Below are 9,495 nucleotides of genomic sequence, written 5' to 3'. Positions count from 1 at the left end.
GGGATGCTATGAGGTCACTTAAGTGTATAGCAGTCAATTCAATTCTCAGATGCTCTTCGTTTGCTTCAAAGATAAAGAAAGCAGAGATGGAGAGAGAGCTCTGCTGTTAAGAGCACCTGCTGTTCTTCCAAAGGATCCAGTGCCCTCAGGCTTCTGTGGGTACTGGGCATTTACGTGGTACACATACATACACATACATGCAAGCAAAACACTTATACAAAGAATCCATAGAAGGGATGCAGCTTAAGTGACAGAGAGCTTGTCTACCACGCATGAAGCCCTGGGCCCACTGCCATGCCCTGCATAAGCAGGGCGTGGTGGTGCGAGCCAGCAATCCCAACATAGAGGAGATGATGACAGACTTAAGGCCACACCTCAGGAGGAGATGGCTCAATAGTTAAAACTTGCTGCTCTTCCCAGGGACTCAAGTTTGGGGTGATAGCATCCCAGTTCCAGGGAATTTCTTCTGGTCTCCCCAAGCGACTATGCACCTACCAGGTGCCTCTACACCCATCACCTAAGTGGAATAAGTTCGAGGTCGTCCTTAACCACATTAATAAGTCAGAGATGACCCTGGAATGCATGAGACCTTGTGGGTGTGTTGAGGGGTGGGGAGGGGATTTCCTAGTGCCTGCAGAAGGAAGTAAAAAAGTTTCTAATTAACTCTTTCTACCCTTTGTTATAGTGGCTGACTCATTCAACTTCAGTCTCCACTCTTTAGACTGTTTCCATGTGGGTGTTAACATCCTTTAATGAATTCTTTTCCTTAGCCACAGCATTGTATGTCTGAAGTCTCAGTTACTTGAGAGGTCGAGACAGAAAGAGGCCTGTCTTGAGCTAGGAGTTCAAGGCCAGACTGGGCAATAGAGCAGAAAAAAAAAAAAAAAAAGATATCAGGCCTGGTGGTGGTACTCACCTTTCATTCCAGCACAAGAAGCAGAAGTAGGTGGATCCTTGTAAGTTTGAAGCCAGCCCGGTTTACATAGCAAGTTCCAGAGCTACGTAGTAACATATGCTACGTAGAAACATAGTAAGACTATGTTTCAAGAACAAATAAGGCAGGCCGGTAGGGATATAGCTCAATTGTTAAGAGTGTTTGCCTAGCAAGCAGGAAACCCTGGTTTCCCTAACAGCACATAAACTAGGCAGGGCAACAAACACCTGTGATCCGAGGGAGCTCAGCTGGTAAAGTGCTTTATGCTTGTCCTCACCTGTGTCATTGTGCCATGTATGTACCTGATGCCAAGGAGGCCAGAAGACAGCGTTAGATCCCCTAAGACTGGGGCTACAGAAGACTGAGCCACCGTGTCAGTGTTGGAACTTCAACTCCAGGCCACTGGAAGAGGAGCCAGTGCTCTTAACTGCTGAGCCATCTCTCCAGCCCAAAACTCTGCCTTCAAAAACAAAAAGCCAAAAGCTGGGCATAAAGGTGCACTTTTGTCTCCAAACACAAGTCCAAGGGGAGAGAGGAAGGTTCAGTGGGAAAAGGCATTTGCTGAACAAGCCTGAAGACCTATGTAGTGGAAGCAAAGAACCAACTCTCTGGCTTCCACACACAAACAGCCACTTACGTAAATAAATGTAATTTTGTAAAAATAGATGATGTCTAATAGTACCTAGCATTGAGCTCTAGCCTGCGCATGTACCCACTTGCACACACACACACACACACACACACACACGAGTTAAGCTGAGAAGCAAAGCCAGAACCTGGCACGTGCTGAGTCTTCACCTGGAACTTATCCTCAGTTCCTGGGTGCCCTGTATTATTTCTTTCTGGCATTCGAGGTCTTGGGGGTTTTCTGTTTGTGTGTGTGTATATAAGAGAATAAAAGGTATTATAGCAGTAATGGGCTCATGAAACCCAATGCTCAGTATTCTGATAGGACTGAGAGTGTTGCTAAGTGGTGAATGCTTATTTGCTATACATGAAGTTCCGGGTTTGGTTCCCAACACACACACACATTCCTGACTCCCAGTTTCTTCCTCTTGGGGACCTAGTGGCCTGAGCAATGGTAGAGGCAGGTTCTATATGGCCTGTCTCACTGTCTTCTGGAGTGTTCCTTCCTTGTTTCTATTTTGTCTTTTTATTATTATTTATTATTATTTTTGAGATGGTATCAATAATGTACCTTGGCTGACTTGGAGCTTCCTATGTAGACAAGGCTGGCCACAAACTCATAGAGATGTGCCTGTCTCTGCTTTCAGAGGGCTGGAGTTAAAGATGTGTGCTGCCACTCCTTGCTGAATTCCTCATGTTTTTAAACATGTCTTCAATTGCATATATGTGTGTGTATGTATATCAATTGCATATATATGTGTGTGTATGTGTACATATATGTGTATATACATGTATAAAATGGGTCCAGAAACATCATTAATTTTTGCTTGAAATTTTTTTTAATTTTTAAAAATAAATATGGGTGGTTGCCTGCATGTTGTCTGAGCCCACAGAGACCAGAGTCTCCAATGTCCTGGGACTAGAGTTACAGATGTCAGCAAGCCACTCTTAAGAATGGAAAGAGGCCTGGCGGTGGTGACGCATGGCTTTAATCCCAGCACTTGGGAGGCAGAGGCAGGCGGATTTCTGAGTTCGAGGCCAGCCTGGTCTACAGAGTGAGTTCCAGGACAGCCCGGGCTACACAGAGAAACCCTGTCTCGAAAAGCAAAAAAAACAAAAAAAAAAAACAAAAAAAAGAATGGAAAGAGGACCTGGAAGGGCCAGTGCTCTCAATTGCTGACCTATCTCTCCAGCCCTCCAGTTTTTTAATTATATTACTTACTTATGCATGGAGGTCAAAGGACCACTTACAGAGCTCATTTCTTTTCTTTCACCCTGAAGGTTGAGGGGACTTGAACCCGGGTAGTAAGGCTTGGCTGCAGTGACCTTACCTGCTGAAATACATTACTGGTCTGTTTGGCTTTTGCGATATGATCTCGTGTCCCAGACTGGCCTGGAATTCTCTATGTCGCCAAGATGACCCTGAACTTTTGACCCTCCTGCCTCTACCTCCAGAGTGCTGAGAGTGCAGATATATACCACTGTGCCCACTTTATGTGGTGCTGGGTGGGTGTTGAACCCAGGGTTTCAAGCATGCTAGGCACTTGTTCTATTATTTTAGCCACATTTCCAGCCATGAGGTTTTGTTTTGTTCTGTTTTGTTGTTTGTTTAACATAGGGCTTCATGTAGCCCAGGCTGGACCTGAACTTGCTATGTAGCTGAGGCTGATCTTGAACTTCTGATCCTCCTGCCTTCACTTCCCAAGTGCTAGATTTAACAATATGCACCACCAACTCAGAGTGATTTTTAATTCTCCTTGTGCGGCTAGAGAGAGCTCGGCAGTTGGGGGCACTAGCTGAACAATCCTGAGGACTTTAGCAGGTTTCAATGTGTCGCAGTCACATGACAGCTGTACATTCCTTCTGACGCTAGAGACCTAAGTCCATCTGTTTAGTAAACGTGGAGTCTCTTGTGGGCCAGGCACAAGCTTGGCAGCACAGAGTGTACCAAGTGGTGAACCTCTTCCTGGCAGGGGCCAGCTTAGGCTCATTTCTGTAACACCCTCTCAGCTTGCTGTCTTTCCTCACAGGTGTGCAGTGGGCGGTAGTTGAGTACAGCTCATATCCTGCCCTTTCATACGGATTTCACAAGTCCAGCAGAAGTTACGGCCTCTTTTTTTCCAAAAAGGAAGTTCCCATATATTGTCTTACATCGTTTTTTTTTTTTTGGAGCGTTTCTCTGTGGGCTGGCTGTACTGGCACTCTTCTGCAGGAAGATGTGGCTGGCTTGCCTCTGCCTCCCAAGTGCTGTGGTGAAAGGTGTGTGCCACCACGGCCTGATTTGTGTTTCTGTCTTGTTCCCATGCCCTCTCACCTAGTAAGGAAGGTTTGTTCACACGTAACAATTCCCAGGACTTTGCTCTAGATCAACTATTTCCCACATATCTCATTTAAAATCTAATTCAAAAGCGTATGTCTAATTTTAAATTTTAAGGAGAAGCAGAAAAAGTTAATATTACTAGCCTACTGTCTATAAAAACTACAATAATTAAAATATTAATATATCAGCCTGGCAGTGGTGGCATACACCTTTAATTCCAGTCGTTGGGAGGCAGAGGCAAAGGCAGGTGGATCTCTGAGTTTGGGGCCAGTCTGGTCTACAGAGTGAGTTCCAGGACACCTAGGACTACATTTTATTCATGTAGTCTTTCTGCCTTGTAGCACTGGGGATCAAGTCCTGGGCCTTGCAGACACTAGCCAAGCGCTTGACCTCTGGGCTACATTACCATTACCATATTGTCTTAGACATCTGATGTGTATTCTACATTCATAGCACTAACCACGTGCAGCCAAAGATCATGGTTTTGGATGACATGGGTACAGAATTTTTGAATTTTTGTGTACCACTTCAACACTTAAATTCTGGTAGAACAAGAAGCCATAGAAACGTCAGTTACAGTGACGTCATTGGTGGAGGAAACCACAACACGGCAGCATACATGCCAAGTGAATGTGTCGTTTGAATCTTTAAGATATTTTAAAGCAATTTCTTGGTTTCTGTTTTATTTTGTTTTAAGGCTTATTTATTTTATGAGTGCTCTATCTGCATGTATACCTGCACATCAGAAGAGGGCATCAGATCCCATTACAGACTGTTGTGAGCCACCGTGTGGTTGCTGGGAATTGAACTCAGGACCTCTGGAAGAGCAGTCAGTGCTCCACTAAGCTTTGTTCTAGCTCTCCAGCCCATTTGTTTTGTCTTAGACCGGTTCTTGACTACAGCCTGGGTGTCCTCTTACTTCTCCATGTTCCTGTCCCCACTCTCCTGAGGCTCTTTCTTTTAGAACTATTCTTATAACCTAGTCTTGGAATTTGCCATTAGATTAAAGCCAGTAATTCAAAAACCAGGCATGGTGTCACACACTTTTGGTCTCAGCACTTGGGAAGCAGAGGCAGGTGGATGTTGGTGATTTTGAGCCCAGCCAGGGCTACTAGTAAGGCCCTGTCTGAAAAACAAACAAAAGAACAAACAAATTACTTTTGAAATGCTGTAAGCCCTATGTTGGGGGGGGATAGGGGTGGTTTGGGTGGTGGTGGAGGGGGTCATCAACTCTCTCTCTCTCTCTCTCTCTCTCTCTCTCTCTCTGTCTCTGTCTCTGTCTCTGTCTCTGTCTCTTTCTCTCTCTGTGTGTGTATGTTTCCATAGCTTGAATTCCCTATTTTCTTCCATGTTGAACTGACAATTTCCCAGAAACTGGAAACATCTATATAGTTTATCTTAGCTCCTTGTGTAAGCATTCCTGCTTGTGGAAGGGAGTTCTCTGTTACTAAAGCTAAACTCACATCTTCCAAGACATTTCAGGGTTTTAGGACCAGGAAATTATTAAATAAAAATTTAAACTGCTTTTTTTTATTCACATTCCTAAACGCCCCCCAAAATTATTTTTTGATTGATGGGGGATGAGGCAATGTCTTTTAAGTTAGTCTTAAAAAATGACAAGTCGGCTGATAAAACCATATTTGGTAAGAAGGTGGCAGAAGAAGAGAGGGTGGATTGCCAAACGTGGGCTCATGGGGAGGAACAGTGGGAGAGAGACATATGGAGCATGTTTTAAAACAAAACGTTGGATGAGAGTTCAAGCAAGTGATAAACATGGTGGCCAGAAGAGGAATCGCTGGTATGCATGCTGCAAAGCGGTCCTGAGCCAGAGCAGACATTGCAACATTCAAAGGCCAGCCCAGCAATCCCCACTGTTGTTCTTTCTGGAACTACATTCTTTCCCATTTAAAAGGGGGGGCGAGTGTGTGTGTGTGTGTGTGTGTGTGTGTGTGTGTGTGTGTGTGTGTGTGTGTGTGTAAACAAAAAGCAGTAATTAGGAAGCCAGAATCAGAGCTTCATACAACCAAGGAAATCCTGCATATAAGCATCCCATCCCCTAGAGGACTGATCCAGCATCCTTCACTCCTCGCTGGATGCCTGCGGAACATAGAATAAGTAGCTCAATGAGTGAATGAACTGGCTGAGAGCAGGGAGTCTAAGTGACCGGGGTCGGGAGGAATGAAAGAAAGGCTTTATAAATGATGGAACCGCCACTGCTGTGGGGATGGGGAGTCCAAAGCTGGAAAGGAGGCAGAGAGCAGGGTGGGAAGCGATGGCTTCCGTGATTAAAAGAAAAAGGCTCTTGGGAAGCGGGCAAATAGAAAAAGGAGGTGAAAAAGCCTGCGGAGCAATCTGCCTGCTCATACCACACCCCCTGCCCGTAGGGTGCATCTTCACCCGGCGTTAATGAGCGTTTTATGCAGTCCAGGCTGGCGCACCTGCCTGAGCCTCCTGAAGGCTTGAGGTTACAGGTGTATGCCGCCATGCTTGGCTTCAAAATTACATTTCAGATATTTTCTGTGTCTACCCGCGAGTTTAGGCCTCTGCTTTCTGCCCGGTTGGTGCATTTCTCATCCTAAATTCCGAAGCTTTGACTTGAGCTTTCTATGGATCCTGTTGGGTTGGTTTGCTTTGACGAGGGCAGGGCATCTCAATACATTGCCAGAGTTGACTTCAGTCCAGGGCTCAACTAATCCCCCTGCTTTAGCCTCCCCTACAGCTGGAGGTATAAGCACATGCCTGAACATCGGGCCTGCAGTGTTAATTTGTGTTAAAACTCAACTCTAATAAAGAAAAGCATTATAAAAATTCTTAAAACACTATTTTCCATGTAAATATTTATAACAAGCTTCAGATATTTTGGTATCCACATATGTCAACTAAAAGAGTCGGGGGGGGGGGCGGGGAAGGTCACACACAAGGATGAGGCCTGAGTGCTTGTTGGAGTTTCAAGTATTCACCTGCTGTTGATTACATGGCTTTCAAATAAAAATACCTTCACCCCATTTGTACCTCATGAATTCCTGTCTCAAATGTCAAGTGATTTCAACTCCCGACTTCTCTGGTCTGCATTCCTTCTAGCAAGATTCCTGAGTCAGCTCACCCCCCACACACACACCTCCCCCCTTCTCCCTCCCCCCCCCCCCCCCCCCGTGAGGTCATGCAGCCACAGGTCTGCATTTAGCATTGGTTTCATCTGGGAAGTTAAGGCCTTGGATGTGTCCAGAGCTGAACAGTTTTGTCTTGTGAGAATTATGATCTAATTATTTCTCAAGTATATTTAACAGAATGAAGCCAGTGGGGTGTGCCTTCTCCCAGCTGAACAGACCACTGTCTACATTCTTTCGAAATAAGATATAGTCCAGTATTTTAAACCATGGCAACAGTTGATAAGAAAAACAGCAAACCGGTAATCGTTTCCATATGGAGAGAAAGCAGTGAAGCTGGGAGCTGTCCTTTTCCATGCAACAATAAGTCAGGATTGGTAGCCTGGGCAGAAATAGCCAAGGCTTCTATTTTGCCCTTAGTTTATATTTGTTGATACACTGTTTCCCTCGCTCGAACTTACAGCCACATTTTATGCAGCTGTGGCTCCTGTGTCTTCCTTTGCTCATTCCACCTTTTTGCTTTGTTTTGGTTTTAGAGACAGAGTTTCTCTGCTTCCCTGGGTGTCCTAGAACTCACTCTGTAGACCAGACTGTCCTGGAACTCACAGCGATCTGCCTGCCTCTGCCTCTCTGCCTCTCTGCCTCTCTGCCTCTCTGCCTCTGCCTCTCTGCCTCTGCCTCTCTGCCTCTGCCTCTGCCTGTGGGATTAAAGGTGCATGCCACATCCAGCTGTGAGATCCTTACTGAAGGGCTAACAAGATGGCTAACCTGGTAAAAAGGTACCCTCCACCAAGCTTTATGAACTGACCGTGAGCCTCTGAACACAGAACCAACTCCTCCAAGCAGTCCTCTGACCTCCTAATCCACACTGCAGCACAAGCATGCCCACACATATACACACACTCACACAAACACGTAAGTAAATATAATTCCGATTTGCCACAAAGCATATAAACTTCCTTCTATAGCAGCTCAAAACCTAGTAGTCTTGCTGGGCAGTCGTGATGCACTCCTTTAATCCCAGCACTCAAGAGGCAGAGACAGGCAAATCTCTTGAGTTCTGAGTTAGAGGCTAGCCTAGTCTACAGACCAAGTTCTAGGACAGCTAAGGCTACAAAGAGAAACCCTGTCTCAAAAAAACCCTAACAAAACAGTTCTGGTGACACGCACCTTGGATCTCAGCACACAGGAGGCAGAGGCCGGTGGATCTTTGTGTGTTCAAGGGCAGCCTGGTCTACAAAGTGAGTTCCGGGACAGTCAGGGCTTCACAGAGAAACCCTGTCTCAGTCAATCAATCAATCAATCAATCAATCTCTCCCTCAAAAGGCACACAATGATCACATTTACCTGTTTACTAAAAAAAAAAAAAAAAGCTGGGCATGTTAGCCAAGCCTTTAATCCCAACACTCGGCACTCAGGAGGCAGAGGCAGTTGGATCTCTGAGTCTGAGGTCAATCTGGTCTGCAAAACGAGTTCGACGAGTTCGAGGCCAGCCAGGACTGCACAGTGAGACCCTGTCTCAAATATTTTATTACTCTGTGTGGAGGCACGCACACGCCATGGCACAAGTGTGTTCAGAGGAGTAGCTGCTCTTCTCCCATCATGTAGGTCCAGGGATGGGTCTCAGTTGTCAGGCTTGGCAGCAAGTGCCTTTACCTGCTGAGCCATGTCTCCAACACCTGGCCTTGGTGTTTGAGACAAGGTCTTGCTGTGTGTATACCCCATCTGACCTGGAGCTTGGTATGTGCTCAAGGCTGCCTGATCCTCTCACCTCCCTCTCTCGAGAACTGGGATTACTGCCATTTACCACACCTTCTACTCCAGCCTGAACAGATCCTCCTGTCCCATCCACCTGAGTGCTGAATACAGCGCACAGCTGCACGTGGCCCAGTGTTCTTCTTGAAATGACCATATAGAGCATCTTACTGTATTCAGAACCGATGGGCACAGCGTAGCCTTTGACAACATCTCCCCCTTGTGGTTCAGAGCAATCATTTTCAAAGGCAAATATATTTACAGAGTTGTAATTCTCAGACCCAAGTATAGTCGTTCACTTCAGTGCTTAACAAGTACAGTGCTGAACACGTTGGAAGCTGAAGCTGATGCTGGAGTATTATAGCAAGTTCCAAGCCATCCTGAGCTAAAGAGACCCTGTCTAAAAAACGGAAACAAACCAACCAACCACACTGGAGCTGGAGAGATGGCTCAGCATGTTTCCTGTACCTGTAGAGGGTCAGAACTCACCTGCATCTCCAGCTCCAAAGCATCTAATGTTCCCTCTGGCCTCCATGGGTAGCTTCATACATGTTCATGTGCGCGCGCGCACACACACACACACACATACATATACACACAAATAAATTTTTCTTTTTTGTTTTTTTGAGACAGGGTTTCTCTGTGTAGCCCTGGCTGTCCTGGAACTCACTCTGTAGACCAGGCTGGCCTCGAACTCAGAAATCCGCCTGCCTCTGGCTCCCAAGTGCTGGGATTAAAGGCGCACGCCACTA

The sequence above is a fragment of the Grammomys surdaster genome, unplaced genomic scaffold (assembly GCF_004785775.1).
Source record: "Grammomys surdaster isolate TR1022 unplaced genomic scaffold, NIH_TR_1.0 213, whole genome shotgun sequence".
Lineage (NCBI taxonomy): Eukaryota > Metazoa > Chordata > Mammalia > Rodentia > Muridae > Grammomys > Grammomys surdaster.
This window is presented reverse-complemented; position numbering follows the sequence as displayed.